We start from the raw sequence: 15,435 nt of genomic DNA, 5'->3' as shown, positions 1-15,435 counted from the left end.
TTTGACCCCTTTAAATTGGATGATCATTGTACTTATTTTGTCTTCTGGGAAACATGTAAGTATTTATGTAGATTCTGAAGTCCAGTACTAAATGAAAAAATATGATTGTTAATAGGGGTGACCCCGAATAGTCGAAGATTCGATGCTTCGATAGGAGGAGCCTGATTCGACTACCAATCTCACAGTCGAATATCCGCTGAGGTGTTATGATCATGCCATTTTGGTTTATAAAGGGGTGCTCAAATGTCTGATTTCACATAGGACTACCGGTTTCCTCCCAATAAGTTAATATACAGCCTATTATGATAATGCTGTAAATAAGAATCTGAAAAGAAAGAAGCTTTAAATACATATTTTAACGTGCGTGAATAAATCCAACCACCCCTATAGATTTAAATTAAGTTTCCCTTTCCATAATCCGTGACCGACAGAGCAGTATCTTGGCGGCATTGATTTAAATCTTTAACAAGACTCAAACTGACACAGGCAGAGTGAAAGACTGGATTTTTTTCTATCAGGTGATTTCAAAACATTTCAGCCGTGAATATCGTGTATATATTATTTGTCTCGTAAAAGATGCATTTGGTTAAGTTACGCTGCAGTAAGGCGCTTCATTGTAGTACGGTGATTATCTCTTCAGCGTGCAGCGCGAGTAGGACAAACAACAATGCATAATAATGACTATGACTGGGACTGTCATATACATTACATTATAATGAGAACACTATACTGTGATTTTTTTGTTTAGTTGCCGTGTTTTTGCACGATGTTGGGTGAAGAACACGCCCACAAAAGGAGTTCATTCAGAGCCGCGCAGTTCAGTAAATAGTAAATAACGAATTGTATTCTATATGAGATAAATGAGTTAAATCCCATTGATTAAACACCTGCTATGCTTCATTCTACTGTTCATCTTCAGCGCGCGCAGCTCAAAACAGAAATGCAGACCATTAATAACTAATTATAAAAATGTTGTGAATTCTTAGGGTTTCGCTGACGTTTAATGTTAACTATCTTTTAATCAAAACACATTATTTACCCCGTTTGTATCTGCAAGGCGTCCGTTACACATTTTCCCTGTGTGTTAAAGTCAGTAATTATGACTGTTGAATGTCTGACTACTTGACCCTTGGTAGGCTAATGTATTTTGCCCCGCCGCCAAACATATGATACGACTATCAGTCGACTATCGGCAAGATTCGAAAATTCCGATTCGACTATGAAAAACCTTAGTCGGGAACTAATTACTAAATATATTTAACTAATTGTTAAACAAAATGAGAAGAATTTACACATCATCATCCTATATATACATACATACATGCATACATTACATACACACACCCATATGTGTGTGTGTGTTTGTAAATAATAATATAAATATCAAATGTAATACAGTATAATATTAATATTATATACTTATTTATGTGAAATATTATATTTTACATGTGTTTTACTTATTAGGGCTGCAATTCAAATATTTCATAAAAAATATTTGGTAATTAACATTTAGAAAGACAATTAATAAATTGGTGGTTGTATAATTATTAGGTTCAATAGAAGGAACCAATTATAATGTGAAATTTAATAAGCATTAATGCCGGTAAAAATTACGACAGTAATTTATATAAAATATGATTGCGCGCACACACACACACACACAGATAAGTATGCTCTTATAACTTTTTTGCTGAAAACATTATCTACCACAGACCTTAAATTATACTTAAATATTGAAAACTGCCATTCTAAAATCCCACAGGATGTTCTTTTCTATGTTTAGGTGAACCGTACTGTTTCAGGTGTTCATTAATGATGACCATATATGTCTCAACCTGTCAAAAAGGAAGAGGACAGCATAACCTGAATGCATGAATTAGTGAGGTGAAAGTAGCTATGCCAACAGATGTACTACCCGTGAACTTGAAGTCAAGAAGCTGCCCTTTCCTGTCAGTTAACCGAGCCCTGCATTGTGGTATGCCCAGAGATGCTGAACCATACCTGCCGCAGTAATTTAACACATGTAATTCCTCTCAAGGGAATGGGCTTCGCAAAGTACAGTTGGCCGTAATTTAAAATCTCTTGGTGTACTTTGCTGGTGTCATTTTCTAATCTATATTGCCATGGTCCAGTGATTTGTTTCTGGCGCTGGGAATGCCAGTTGGTGATTCGTCCAGGGGTCCTGCTGTCAAGGCAGCATAATTGCGATTAATTCAGTGACTCAGCAGCAGACGGAATTGATCTGGCCAACCCTTAGGAATATAAATTGGCTAGAGATGATAGAGGAGGTGACATTATCACTTTTAATGACCTGATCATGATTGGATCATGGGTAGAGAGAATCCTGCCACATCTGTGGGCTGCTACAACCAGGATATGGTTTCTGAGAAAGGCTTGCTTGAATGTTAGAAGTTGTGAAGGTTAAAAGAATAGCTATTTACTGACCCTCACTTCTTTGCTCAGTTTTTTTTCATACATGGAATATCCTTCTTACTGTCTTCCTATCCTTCCCTCATCCTACATCCCTGGATGAGAACTGTTACTGTCAATCAAACTCCAAAACGACAGCGAAGCACTGTAAAAGAATCATGAAAATGGGAGAAATTCAGCTCACTGACTCAATGATTCAGTCGCAATGGTTAACAGCCTACTGGAGTGAAAGATTATCAGTGAATGATGACAAAGTACTGGAATATTCTGCACAAGTACGATGATTTTGCTTTTTGAATCTTGACAGCCTCAGTCCTCCGTCAGTCCCATTATATTAAACAGAGTGGACAGGACATTCTTCAACAAAGTCATACGGTTTGTAATGACATGAAGATGAATAACTGGCTGAATTTTTATTTTTGGGTGAACTATCACTTTTAAAGTGCATGATATATGTTGTGACAAGTTGTGTTTAACGTTTCTTTCTTCAGCTGTGGAAGAGATAGGCGATGACTCCTGGAAGTATAGTTTACGGGTAACTCTTCCAGTTTGACTGATTTTATAATTATTATAATGTTCAAAGCTGTTTTTTTTTTTTTGCATATGGAACATTTCCATTTGCTCGTCTTTTGGTAATCTACCTTACAGAGAGATGTATTCCAAGGTCAGCGGACGTGTCAGTAAATGCAAAGCGACTAAGTTAAAAGGAATCAGGGGTCTGTCTTATTTCTTTGGAATTTACATAGTGGGGGCCGTGACTCTACAGGGTCATTTGTTACTGCCCTCATGCGACTTGATTTGCATTACATCTGGCCGCCTACTTAATGTGGCTTTTATGTCCTGGCTTTAAAATGACATTGGCTGACTAAACTTATAACCTCAAGCGAGAGTAGCGTTTTACATCCCATTTGTCATTTACTCGGTGAAAGACGCCACTGTGGAGTCATTTAACCTTCAGGTAATTTCGAAAGGGAATGTCTTAATTATGTTTTGGGTTTAAATAGACTTCCTTGTCCTCTGAGTGCAAATATTTGTAAGCAGTGTGAATGTTGCACATCAGTTGAAAGCAGGGGATCTCAACTCGTTAGTCGCAAACCTAAAATGTGATTCATGTCTGTTCTAATTGTGTTGTGGATAGCAGGAAAAAACAGTGGTAAATGCAAAAAATAAATCGCAATTAACCATATAATTGGGCCTTAAGAAAGATAGCAAAGGCTTATTTTTTTTTCAGAAAGAAAGAAAACCGTTGTCGTTCATGTCACAAGCTCTGTGAGTTTGTGTCCAATCAAATCACAATATTTTGGCATACATTTTCTATATTTGTCACTTGGTAGTAGCATGATTTTTCTGATAAAGGTTGCAATTTGGTTTGCTGTTCTTGTTTGTAGGACTGCACATTTGGCACTCCCCCAAATAAATAAATAAAATTGTGATCATATATCAGCATGACTATATAACAATAATAATAAAAACAACAACAACAATAATACTACTGCTACTACTAATTATTATTAATAAATAAAATAGAAAACAAAATAGAAAAATACTAAAAAGTAAACTGAATAGTAAATGGTGCTATTGTAATATTTCACAGTATAAATAAATAAATAAACAATAATAATAATAACAAATTAATAAATGTCCGTGAGTGCCCTGAAAGGTGCCTATAAGTAAAATGTAATAATAATAATTATGAAAATAATAATAACAACAATAGTAATAATTGTCATTAATATTATTATTATTAATAACAATAAATACAATATTAAACAAAATAGAAAAATACAAATACAATTACTCTGAATAGTAAATAGTGGTATTGTAATATTTCACATAATAAATAAACAAACAAACAACAACAATAGTAATAATAATAATAATAATAATGTCCTTAAGTGCCCTGAAAGGTGCCTATAAGTAAAATGTAATAATATTAATAATCATAATAATAATAATATATTTATTATTTGGTATTACACTCTAAAATGATAATACTACTATTTGTGGCTTTTAAATGTTTTAATTTTCAAGTTTTATGCTGTCAGGCTTTTATTCTGGTGGAAAAATGCATGGGGGTCCCAAAGGTTCTCTTTTGTTGATTCTCTCGCTGTTTCTCATTACAAGATTGGAAAGATGGTTGGTGCTTGTTGCATTCCCAGTGCTATTCTGAGCAACCCAAACTCAGAGCAGATGTAGAGATGAGTTGTTGTAGAGCAGCATTTACTGTGATCCGAGCCGCTCCGAGACACAGAAAACACTCGTTCATCAGCTGCTGTGCTGTGCCTCACTCTGAATCATTCAGTGCATATATTGAATTAATTAAATTGCTTTGATAGAAGCTAAATCGTTGAAGTCCCTTCTCTTGTGATCATCCATAGTCAGTCCAGGCACCTGCCCTAAGTGCCCTTATTGATTCCGTTCTGAACTATATCAATCATGTCAGATTTCCTGAAGGCATAGAACATGATTTGACATGTGCGGTGATTGTTGAGCTTGCCACACTTTGCAAAGGTGTGATATTCCCCTGTGAGGTCAGTGTCCCAGCATGTAATAATAGCTGCTGAAGGCCACAGAGTGAGGTCTCGCACCCTGACCCTTCCTTCAATGCAAACTATTGATTGTGTTGGCTAGAGCGAGGGATACCACGGAAAACCCGGTGGTTTTCTTTTCATGTGTTTGTGTTGGTAGGTAAATGTTTGTGTTTAAATGTTGTTCCTGTATCGAATGCTTCCTTGTCACATCCTGTTCTCTTTGTTTTACTCGATATCTTTACAGCCGTGCACAGAAGTGCTTTTCTTGGACATTTTCCACAACTACCAGTGCTTCTAGAGATGGTGCAGAATCTTCAAGGTTGGTTTTATCTGATTTTTTTAATAAATATTATTTAGACTCTATCTAGGGATGAAAAAATGTATCAAATTAAATAAATCAGTTATTTTAGTACTTTAAGAATTATTTGACATAAGTGTATAATAAAATATAAGGCTAGTTTGTGGTGACACTATTTATTTATTGTTTGAGAATCTTTTACCGTGGTTTTTCAAATTGTATTTATTTAATAGATAAATATATTAATGGTTATTGATTTTCACTCCTAACAAAATCCCTGCCGGATAAACAGCTTAAACAGGGTTATTGTTTGGCTTCCCAGTCTTGCCAAGCTGGTTAGGCTGTTCTGTTTTAAAGATTGTAGAGTGGCTTTAACCAGGTAGACCAGCTTAAACCAGCTAAGACACAGTTTTTCCTGGTTTAAGTTGTTGCTTTTTTTCCAGCAGGGATGGATTCATTACGCTTTATTAAAAAGAAAAAGTGAGCAATAACTCCTGGCATTCAAGGCCACAGTGAATTAGACAAGTCAAAGCTTTTAATGTGCTGATTAAAGACTCGCTGATCAAATTAAACTCACTGGTTAAATGAACTGTCATTATGTTGTGATAATGAAAGAAATGTCACATCTGGAGCAGGTGTAGTTAAGAAAACGGTGAAAAATGTAGGCTATTCTTTGTTTTAAAAACTGAAAGTTCATACTGCAGGTCCCTTTTTATCTGTAGTAATTAACATGTTAGCTTCTTATGTCAAATATTTTGAAAAGTCATCAAAAGGGCAGTGCTGAAAATGTGCCCGGATGCCACGTGGTTTTTAGAGAACCCCTTTTTGAAGTGTTTCAGCATGGAAGTACTGTCATTTCTAGCTTCCGGCTGACATTAGCTTAGAGAGGCTGGGTTGACACCAAATGACACATGCCATGCCATCAGTTCTTCAAAGCTCTTTTGATTTCCAAATGAGGGATTTTCTCTACCTTTTTTGTGAGGAAAAACTGACAAAGTCATCTGGGGTTCTACTTTAGATGTGGACTTTTTGATTGTAGCCTTTCAGGGCAAATGTCACCTTTTATAAAGCACACCCTGCTAAGCTAAAGTGCTTACAGCTGCGTGTAGCAATTAAGCTCGCACTTTCAGCCAAATACAAGGACCGTCTGACAAGCGTTACGCTCTCATTGCTTTTGATCTGGCTCGCTAATTAATTAGTGAACGACTCAAATGAGCTTTCAGTGTAAATTAGTTGATTAAAATTTACTATGATGATTAAATTAGAATGATGTGCTAAACAAATATTCTTATGGACATTCATAAGGATCTTTGAGTGTTTTGGCATGGAATTCGAAAAGTCCATGTTTTATTAAAATGGTGACAGCAGCCCTGCAAGTGGCTGTTTTTTGCAAATCATGTGTCATTACAGTGTGAAGTCAACATCATTATAAAAGCACACATTGCTCCGGGTGTGTGTTCACGGTGTGTGTGTGTTCAGTACTGTGTGTGTGCACTTGGATGGGTTAAATGCAGAGCACAAATTCCGAGTATGGGACACCATACTTGGCCACACGTCACTTCAGTTTCACTTTTCACTTTCACTGTCATTTAGATGATGATTCTAATAACGACCCCTCAGTTAATTTCCTAGTAGTGTCATTGTCTTTTTCTCTTGAGCATTTCCTGTGTTCTAATTAGTAATTATGCTTGGACAATAAGGAGAGTCGCCTCCTCATTGTCGCTTTGTGATGGCTAATTGTGATTGGTTAAGGGAAATGGGACAAAAGTTTTAGTTGCTTGTGTTATTTTATTACACACTCTGCCGCTTTTACTACTGTTTGCAAAGTGCTTGTTTGCAAAGTGGTTAAGTCACAATTATTACAGATGTGTGAAAGTGCTAGATGTTCCCTACAGGCCTAAAGCACATTGTAAGGGGGGTTGTAAGGGGGGAGGGGAATGAAAATTTAAAAATCACAGAGTCTGCTTTCTCTCTCAGGCCCCAGTAATGTGGAGGACCCAGTGCAGATGCTCATGAAGGATGCAGGTACCATCATGCATTACTTTTCTTAATTTCTCTTATAAAATTAAGAAATATGGAAGATATTTCAAAGTGCACTATTAGTAATGTAAAAATAGCTTAAATATTACACATGTAATCATATATATGTGTGTATATACAGTATATGTGTGTGTATATACAGTATATGGGTGTTTATGTACACTGCTGTTCAAAAGTTTGAGATCAGTAAGATTTTTTAAGAAGATGCTCATCAAGGCTGTATCTATTTGTTAAAAAAATACAGAAAAAAATGTAATTTTGTAAAAAATTATTGCAATTTAAAATAACAGTTTACTATTTTAATATACTTTAAAATATAATTTATTCCTGTGAAGCAAAGCTGAATTTTCAGCATCGTTACTCCAGTCTTCAGTGTCTCATCATGATCCTTCAGAAATCATTCTAATATGCTGATTTGTAATCAGTGTTGGAAACAGTTGTGCTGCTTAATATTTTTTGGAACCTGTGATACTTTTTTCAGTATTCTTTGATAAATAAAAAGTTAAAAAGAACAGTGTTTATTCAAAATAGAAATTCTGTGTTAGAATATACACTACTATTTCTGTATATTTATTATTTCTGTTCTACTATTAGTTTATTTTTATTTTTGATCAAATAAATACAGCCTTGATGAGCATAAGAGACTGCATTAAAAAACATTAAAAATCTTACTGATCCCAAATTTTTTAATGGCAGTGTGTTTGTGTGTGTGATATATATTACTGTATATTGTAAAATGTAAGATTATTTAAATTTTAATATTATTTGTTTATTTAAATTTAAGATGACGTACAGCTCTAGGTGCGTTAAATGCATTACATTTCCATGCATAATTTTTTCCCCCCCCATTTTGACATTCAGTCTTTCAATTAAAGTGCCCCTATTATGGGTAATGAAATGTTCATATTTTGGTTTTGGGGAGTCCCCAACAACAGGTTGACATGCATGCAAGGTCAAAAAAACAATTTCATTCACTTTTAATTTCAGTCTTATAATATGCATTTATTTTTACCTTATTTGCTCAACGACTCCCAAACGATTAGTTTAACAATTCATTTTTCCAAACCCCTCCTTTGCGGGACGCTAATCTGCCGTGATTGGTCCGATTGGTCTCATTTTAATGTCATCATGCCTGTAACGCCTGATAAAGCAGGTTTGTGAGTTTTTCAGGTTTTTGCAGTGCTGCTTTGTGTACAGCGTTACCGGGGAAACCGCTATTTTACTGCTCCAAAAGCTGCACCTAGTGGCAAAGAATGAATTTGCATTTTCATTCATACCAAGGGGAAAAGACCAACAAGTGGGTGGGCAATATGCAAATGTTTCATGTTGACCTCAACATGAAACGGCTTGGGATTCGTTTTAAAAACGACTCGTTTCAATGATTCAGAGTCGACTGATTGGTCCGATTGGTCTCATTTTAATGTCATCATGCCTGTAACGCCTGATAAAGCAGGTTTGTGAGTTTTTCAGGTTTTTGCAGTGCTGCTTTGTGTACAGCGTTACCGGGGAAACCGCTATTTTACTGCTCCAAAAGCTGCACCTAGTGGCAAAGAAGGAATTTGCATTTTCATTCATACCAAGGGGAAAAGACCAACAAGTGGGCGGGCAATATGCAAATATTTCATGTTGACCTCAACATGAAACGGCTTGGGATTCGTTTTAAAAACGACTCGTTTCAATGATTCAGAGTCGACTCTGGACTTTGATCAGTGGTTCAAGAACCAACTCATTGGGGAGCTACAAGTCAGCCATAACAGGTATGATTTAATAAACATAATTAAATTACTCCGAAAGCAATTTTAACCTTCATACAAACACCTGCAAGTCTGTGTTAGTGAATGAAGCCAGAAAGTCACGGGAACATCTTAAGCATTGTTTTCTGTAGATGAAACCGTATTCACTGTTATTGTTTTTCCCAGGAAGTGATGTCACTCCACAGGTGCGTTCAAAGAAGCTTGTGCAGTGATAGAGTCTTACCCTTCTATAGATAAAAGACTAAAGCTTTCTCTCAGAAGTTTATTTTTTATTGCATTACTCCTCTGTGAGCTCAGATAGGCACTTTATCAAAAAGAATACGGAATGAAGCCCAGCACCTTCAAGTTTTTTGCTCTTTCGCTATGATTGTTTCTGGAAATCTAGGTTAGTTACATAAAGGTGTACAGGTATACACACATAATTTAATAGCTCTATTTTTTTTTTTGGCCTCGGGAGTTTAAAAATTGTGCAGGATAACATCAAAATGCCGAATGAGGACAGCCTCTGGAAAGAGCTGATAATCTTTCACTTTCTCGCAAGTCTTTTTAAGAACAGCACAAAGATATCGAGATTTAGATAAACCTCTCAGACGGGAGCCTGGATAATCTTTACACTTCGCCTCAATGACATTTACTGGCTCTGGAAAGAGCTGATAATCTTTCACTTTCTCGCAAGTCTTTTTAAGAACAGCACAAAGATATCGAGATTTAGATAAACCTGGATAATCTTTACACTTCGCCTCAATGACATTTACTGCCTTCTTACAATAGCAGTATTATATCAGCTGTGGTTGATGGATTGGTTAAACACCGTTCTTCTGGGAGACTCCAGCGGTGCATTTGATGAGGTAATGAGAGTTGGGAAGATGTGAGGTATCAGATATGTAAAATAAACGTCCTGTGGAGAAAGGTGTTGAAATATTAATTGAAGGCCATGAGGGTTAAGAAAAGAAACTTGGAATTAAAAAAAAAGAAAAGATATTTTAAAAGCAAAGCATAAGTAGGTGCAGAAGTGTTGGGGAAGATGACTTGACAAGCTGCTCATAATTTACAGTAGTTAAAGTACAGTCAAACTACCCATTCAACTTATTTACACTACAAGATAATAAAAAGTTGATTTGCAACACTGCTTCTTTTTAAAAATAGGGCTGTAAATCAAATGAATATTTATTTCTTAAACAGACATTACAAAATGGTTGTTTCTTAATATTGTTACTTCTGTCAATCCGCTGTATATTATTTAAAAAAATATAGCGATTTATCTAACTAGCGATGTAGAAAAACTAGTTTCATGCTATTAAAAATGTAGTTTGTACTGTAGTCTTTCTACTTTTTGTAATTTTCTCTCCAACACTGCTGTGCAGTGCCAGTGCCTGATGCAGTTTTTTATGTTTTAGTGACAGTTATGTGGGAGAACAAGACAAAGATACAAAATTAAAAAAGAGTAATGAAGACTGTGACTCTACACAAACCATCATTTGTGACTTTAGAGAGAGAGAGAGAGAGAGAGAGAGAGGAGAAACAGACCTCTGTTGTGGAAGATCTCATTATGATCGCATTTGAAACCATGACCGCCAGTGTCTCCTTCCATTCACCACTGTTTGTTTTTGTTTGTCTGTTTCTTTCTCCTATTGAGTAAGGAGAGAGGGATTTAAACCTCATTTGCATATTTTGAAACGTTGATGTTGACTCCATGAAATTAAAATTTGAGTTTTGTGACTTTTACTCCATGTTTTGAGGTCATCTACACTGTCGTTCAAAAGTTTGCACTCAGTATTTTTTATTATTACTTTGCATTAAATTTACATTGTTGAGCAAAAGTGACAGTAATGACATTTATATTATTACAAAATATTTCAAATGCTGTTCTTTTTTGCTGTTGCTGTTTTTTGCAAAACTGTTTTGAACATTGATGATAATAATAAGAAATGTTTCTTGAGCAACAAATCAGATGATTTCTGAAGAATCGTGTAACATTGAAGAATGGAGTAATGACTGCTGAAAAGCTTTACCATCACAGGAATAAATTACAGTGTAAAATACAGTGTAAAAAGGCTATTTTGTATTATATTAATTTTTCACGGCATTAAAGACATTTAAAAATCTTACTGACCCTAAACTTTTAAACAATAGTGTTGTATATGCAAGCATATTTATAAATGGCAACAAAAGTACATTTTATCAGATACACATTTAAAAATGTACAGTTTTCCAATAAAATTTAACAAAAATATTAATGACTCATGCACTACATACATTTTTGCATCAATTTTTAAATTCTTGCAGAGAAATGGCATAATTAAGTTGAAATGTCTTAGTTACAATAAAAATATGTCAAAAACAGCAAGAAAACTGCACTTCTTAAGTGATTTTATAGAATAAAAGAACTAAACTAAAGAAATATCCAAAATGAAAATTTGCTGAAAATGTGCAAAGTACATTAAAACCGATTTGGAGAATTTTAGCATTATGTCACTTGCTCACCAACGGATCCTCTGCAGTGAATGGGTGCCGTCAGAATGAGAGTCTAAACAGCTGATAAATACATCACTACAGTTCTCAAGTAATCCACACGACTCCAGTCTATCAAATGTTTTGTGAAGTGAAAATCTACGTATTTGTAAGAAACAAATCCATCATTAAGGCGTTTATCTTCAAATCGCCATTCTGACGGCACCCATTCACTGCAGAGGATCCATTGGTGATCAGGTCATATAATTCATGTAATAAAGTTTCTCCAAATCTGTTCAGCTGAAGGAACAAACTCATCTACATCTTGGAAGGCCTCAGAGTGAGTAAGTTTTCAGAAAATTTAAATTTTTGGGTGAACCATTTCTTTAAGGAAAGAGAGAAGAAAAAGTCTTGCATTTCAAAGTTCCACAGTAGTTTGTTTGTAGGTCTCTGCACTCGCTCTTGACAGAGCAAGCAAATGTACGTCTGCCACTCTTTAATCAGGCACATTTGTCACTGTCATGATGAGACAGTATGCCTGAGAAAGGCTCAGAGGGATTTTCAGAGAGACATATGAGTAACCCTGGTGCTGCCATCTGCCATCTGTGCCTTGGGCTTTGGGATTTGACAAGTTTATATTCAGCAGGAAGTTACCAATATGCATTATACCTTCGTAATTCGTCCTCATTGCTTTTTATGAGAAACGGCTGCAAATTCCTTGACCTTGTGCACTGTCATTTCTCCCGACTGGCAGCCCTCCAGACCCTCCCATTGATTCATCACTTCGTTTGACCTAGCGTGTCACGAAGTCCAGACTCTAGCGCTTTGCCTTGGCAGACAGATTATCTGAGCACTGATTTCGTGGCTCTAAGGTCAAAAGGGGCAGCAGCGGTTGCTAAGGACCAGATCAATAGGCTGGGGAAGCCTGTTGCATCCGTCTTCCCCATTTACAGGAACTCTGTCGTGTTTCTTCTCCGCCCTGGGACTTTAGCGGGATGCAATAAACTATTACTTCCCTTGGATAGATTATGGCCCAGGACATTGGGGACAGTGCACTGGGCCACTACGTGGCCTCAAACCTGAATAAAAGGGACTGGAGATAACGTTCATATAGATAGATGTACTGTATTTGCCAGTATTTTAATAAATACAATAAACAATCAAATAAAAATGAAATATGCATAGGACAAAATTGGTTTGAGGGGTATGATTGAGGGGTAAGTGCGATAGGGCTGGGTATGAATTCAGATTTGCTGATTATGTTCAGATTCACAAACTCTTGATTCAATTAGATTCATATTTGTGATTCAATATGGTTCGATTCCAATTCATGTTTGTATATTTTAGTTATAATGTCAGTTTTGAACTCTGTTTCTACTAATGTTGTTACATTAGTTACATTTACATCTTACATTTATTATAGTTGACTGTTGACAAATATGATGCTGGGCAACAACTCCATACATGCAGTTATGCCCTAAAATTCAAGATATTGTGGCAAATGCTCCTGTATGAGTTTTTGTCGCATATTTTATATCATATGATAAGCGATATCACACGAGCAGCGAGAGCAATATCACACAAGTGCTGTTTATATGTCAGAATATTACGAGTAACATGCAAATGTGATTTTATACAACAGTTCAGTAAATAAGAAGTTAATATTGTGTTATATTTTATCAGTTTTGCCAATGAAAATATTACCTATTGAGCCACAGCAGAATTGTTGTGCGTCTCCGAGCAACACAGCGGCGTTTAGTTTCTGAATGAAGCCGTGTTTTGAATGAATCGTGTGAACCAATGATTCAAAGGCCCATTCATAAAGAGAGCCGTTTACTTCATTCCTGAAGGAATCAGCCGTTTGAACGAATCGAATCAATGACTCATAAAGATATTTATCGCCATCTGCTGGCCGTTTTAGAGTATTATTTCATAAAAAAAAAGGGGGGGAAAAACTTTAAAGGGATAGTTCACCCAAAAAATTTAATTATGTCATCATTTACTCAAACCTGAATGACTTACTACTTTTGTGGAACATAAAGAAGGTATTTTGAAGACTGTTGGTAACAAAGCTGTTTTGGTTACCAGAGACTTCCATTGCATGAACGAAAAAATCTGAGATTTTTCTCAAATGATCTTTTTTTTTATTTTCCATAGTTTATGTTAGGCCGTTGTAGCCTAAATGTTTGTGTAATAAATTTTATGTTGAATCAAATAAAATATTTATTTCTAAAGCTACTATTTGTAATGTCTACTTAATAATTTCTCATTTAACACAAAAATAGCTTTAAATAATCTTTTGGGGGTATTTTCACAGCTAAATTTAATTTGCGATAAATTAGATTAGTTAATCGACACATCATGTAATTAATTAGATTTTAAAAAATTTAATCTACTGACAGCCCTACTGAATAGACAAACCAACGAGTAATTTGTTCGTAATTCTGACTACATTGGTCATGCTGTATACTTTTGATTCGTTAACATGAAATGCTCATACTTTGAGAATCATTTGTTTGTGAATAAGACTACACTGGTCGTGTTATATTTTTTTAATCATTAACACGAACAGGGTCATACTGTAAGAGTCATTTGTTCATAATTTTAACTATACTGATCAAACTCCATAACAAACTACTGTAAGAGAGTACACTGGTTGTGCTGTATCATTTTAACCCACTAACACAAACGGCTAATACTGTGTGAGTCATTTGCCATAAATTGAACTACATTGGTCATGAGAATCATTTGTTTGTGAATAAGACTACACTGGTCGTGTTATATTTTTTTAATCATTAACACGAACAGGGTCATACTGTAAGAGTCATTTGTTCATAATTTTAACTATACTGATCAAACTCCATAACAAACTACTGTAAGAGAGTACACTGGTTGTGCTGTATCATTTTAACCCACTAACACAAACGGGCTTATACTGTGTGAGTCATTTGCCATAAATTGAACTACATTGGTCGCCCTTCATATTTTTTTATTCACTAACACAAACAGGCTTTTGTACTATAAAATTAATTTGTTTGTGAATTGGCCTACACTAGCTGTGCTGTATATTTTTGATTCACTAATGCAAAACTGGCTCACACTGTAAGTCATTTGTTCATGAGTCAGACTACACTGCTCATGCTGTATGATTGTTTTTGCGTGCAACACTTGTGGACAGCCTAAACGAAAGACGAAACGAAAGAGATTTCTTGGCATTTATTTTGCAAACTCTAACTCAAAATTTTTGTTCTCACTGGACTAAAATCCATCTGTGCTACTTCCACTCTAAGAGTTCTTGAAGGCAGGCGTCCTTTCTTTGTCCTAGTTGGGTCGCGTCCTTTGGTGCACGTGGAGAATCAGGTCAATGCTCAGCGACCCTCGGCCTCTCGTCACATGCCATACTCTATTGCGTTTCAAGTACAGCGTAGCAGCCACACTGCAGGCAAGCTCGGAGAGCAGCAGAATGTGTGATGGTAATGTTCAGCGTGCGATTCACAGCAGCGTGAAATGACCTTTTCAGCTCAGAGCTTCAGCATGGCAGCTGTGGTGCCAGTTCAGCTTTAGGGGGACTAAAATGTGTTGAGTGTTAAGTCGCAGATGTTACCTCATCCCAAACTCACACTAATGGATGTCATATGACCCATTACTTATGTTTGTATGAAGTGTGGTTAATTTGCTTAGCCATCAAGGTGCACCAATTTCAGTTAGATTGAATGGCCACTATGGAATTTCTAGGAAGTCAGTTGAGAATCAAAGTTTGTAGAGGTATATCCACAATTAAAAAACAAACAAACATATATACACACATAAACACACACACTATATATATATATATTAGGGGTGGAACGGTTCAACTTACAGTTCGGTTTGTATCACAGTTTCGGTATGGTTCGGTATGTGCTATGTTTAGGGAAAAACTATACTGTCAAAT

At 35.7% G+C, this 15,435-nt stretch overlaps 1 pseudogene; it reads left to right on the top strand.

Annotated features, from left to right (window-relative positions):
- Window positions 1-15,435, top strand: part of LOC107739001 (importin-11-like) — a 139,894-nt pseudogene that overhangs the window by 35,948 nt on the left and 88,511 nt on the right.

Source organism: Sinocyclocheilus rhinocerous, unplaced genomic scaffold, assembly GCF_001515625.1.
Source record: "Sinocyclocheilus rhinocerous isolate Xijiao unplaced genomic scaffold, SAMN03320098_v1.1 scaffold1486, whole genome shotgun sequence".
NCBI lineage: Eukaryota > Metazoa > Chordata > Actinopteri > Cypriniformes > Cyprinidae > Sinocyclocheilus > Sinocyclocheilus rhinocerous.
Note: the sequence above shows the minus strand (reverse complement) of the source record. Positions and strands in the feature narration are given on the sequence as shown.